Genomic DNA, 2,450 nt, shown 5'->3' with positions numbered 1-2,450 from the left:
CCATAAACATAGCAGCCTGACTTTGCCTAGTACTCAGCAACAGTCTTGTCTTGGGGTACTGGAACATAGGGTCCCACCTAGGGCCAAGTCAGAGATCCTTTCCTAGGGGTAACCCCCTTCTATAAAGTTAGGTCCTCAAAACCTTTGCTGGAGGCAGTAAAAGCAGCAGGATCGAATCAGAATCCAAGAAAGAAAAACTCCTTATTATTCAAAATCTCCTTGATCCCAGAATACACATTGGGATGAGCAGAGAAACTACAATTCCAGCCATGATCTCTCAAGGCCTTTTGAAGCAGGGCCACCATTGAGAAGTCTCAGCCTGATGAAATTCAAATTTACCTCCTAGTTCAGCACAATCTAATTTGCTACATGGAGAATTAAGCCAAAAGCAATGGGCTACCTGAGATCAGCAAAACCTAGCAAATTTTTCTTCTCTACCCTAATTTCACTTCCCTCATTTTAAACATACAACCAGCCATTAAAATGTGTTCATCAGGTACAAAATGGAACTGAAATTCAAGGACACAAAAATCACCAAAATATTTAGTTTTTAAGAGGCTGAAAGTTTGTTGGTCTCAGTTATGTCCTAGAAATATTTCAATAAATTTCTTGAGGTTATAGAAAGAAACTGAAAGTATCTCCATGTTTTCTGTCTCACTGAGAAAAAAAAGGGAAACAAAGGAAAAAGCAATGCATCTCCATCTTGGGGTGGTTTGTGGTTTGGTGGTTAGGTACCAAAATAGTTGGCTAGAGAATCTAGCCAATCCTTTTCAAAAAGTCAGAAACTCTGTCAACCTAGCCTTAGCTGACCACTTAAAAATGCAGTCCAGCTTCCACTGCTAACTTTTGCCAAAATTGTTCTCCTCAGCAAACTTCTCTTCCCTACAGTTCTGTGAAACTCGGGTCCCTCCTGGCTTGAATTTGATCATGAACCTGTCTAGAACTTCAAAAAGGTCAAACTAATTCTCTTGCTTTTCTTTTTCAGCACCTCTCTCATAACTTTCCCCTTTATTTGAGCCTTTTATGGTTACTGTGTTTTGCGTGTCAACACTCCCAACACCGGCAGCCCACCCTGCAATGCCAGGCCAGGCCCAGGACAACTTAGCTGGCTTTTTTTCCTTTGCCTACTTAGGGGCTGCCTGGGAGCCAGGGACTGAGTGGAAAACTGGCCTTGCCAATCACAGGCTCAGGGGAGCGATTTTCCTTCTGAGTTGATGCCTCAGAATCAAACTAGCTCACCCTAAGGGTTCCCACTCCAGCACCCTTGGCTCCTAGGATCTAGTATAGCTCCTAAGACAGAGACCCAAATCTCCACAGGACTCACACGGTTCCCCTTTCATTGCTAAGATCAACAGGGTAGGCTGAGGAATGGCCTAGGACAGATTGGAGCTTTGATCCCTGCAGCTCAGGCAGCAGGGCCCCAGAGCTGGATCTAGACCCGCCAGCGATGCCCGGAGACTGCTTGAAGACAGACTTAGGTCCTCTGGGTTTCTGCTACCACAAGCCTAGGCTCTGCTTGGTAAAGGCACCCTCTTAATTTGCCTCCCTGTTTTCTGCAGTTGGCAACTTGGAAAAGGAAGCGAAACAAAGGTCCCGGGAAAGTGAATTTTTCAATTAATTGGTGTGAGTAACGGGCGAGGGTGGGGGTGGTCGGGTGGGAGCTGCAAAATGCAAGAGGCTGGTAGGCTGCGAGTGAGGCGCAGAGGCTTCTCGGAGGCCGCGGAATGGTTTTCTCCTCCCGCACCCTTCCGAGGGTCTTTCTGCAGGTCGAGGGAGGCGTCCTGGAACGGGGAAGCCCAGCTTGGGAGGTGGCTCCGGCTGGCCTGAGTGTAGAGTGTAGAGACATGCAAGTATGGACCGGGAGTCCGAGGACATTCTCGCCGCCGCGGCAGATTGTCAGGCTTGGCGCCCACGTGAGGTGGGTCCTCCTTCGGCTTGACTTGCTTTTGAGTCTCTGCCGCCGCCCAAGGGTGCTCCGTGGGTATTTTCTCCGCGGAGAGTAAATGCATTATAGGGTCTACGCCCAAGAGTTTTATAAGTGAGAACTGCCTTTGCCCGTTAGCAAAGTCAAGGTAGGGAAAATCAGCTCCCTGGAGTTCAGAGTCCAGAGGTGGGCTAACGAAAGATTAAACTGCAGAATTAAAAAAATATATATAGATAGATATATCTATCTATCTATCTATAGATAGATAGATAGATAGATAGATAGATAGATAGATAGATAGATATATTTTCACATACTTTTGACCATCTCTGCCCTTCATCTTCATTTTGTTTGCAGCTCGGGGAGCCGAGGAGAGGTGGCAAAGACGGCCCCGGCCGAGACAAGGCGCAGGCCTTGGCGCCTGCCTCCGTCGCAGACAGGGCCTAGGATGGGCCGTCGCGCAATCAACTCTTGGGGGTGGCTGCAGCGCCGATGCCTGGGTCTTGGGAGCGAGAGGAGGGGAGGT

Source organism: Fukomys damarensis, unplaced genomic scaffold (assembly GCF_012274545.1).
Source record: "Fukomys damarensis isolate Sample0158 unplaced genomic scaffold, DMR_v1.0_HiC HiC_scaffold_26, whole genome shotgun sequence".
Lineage (NCBI taxonomy): Eukaryota > Metazoa > Chordata > Mammalia > Rodentia > Bathyergidae > Fukomys > Fukomys damarensis.
The sequence above is the reverse complement of the archived record's forward strand: the minus strand, read 5'-3'. Positions refer to the sequence as shown.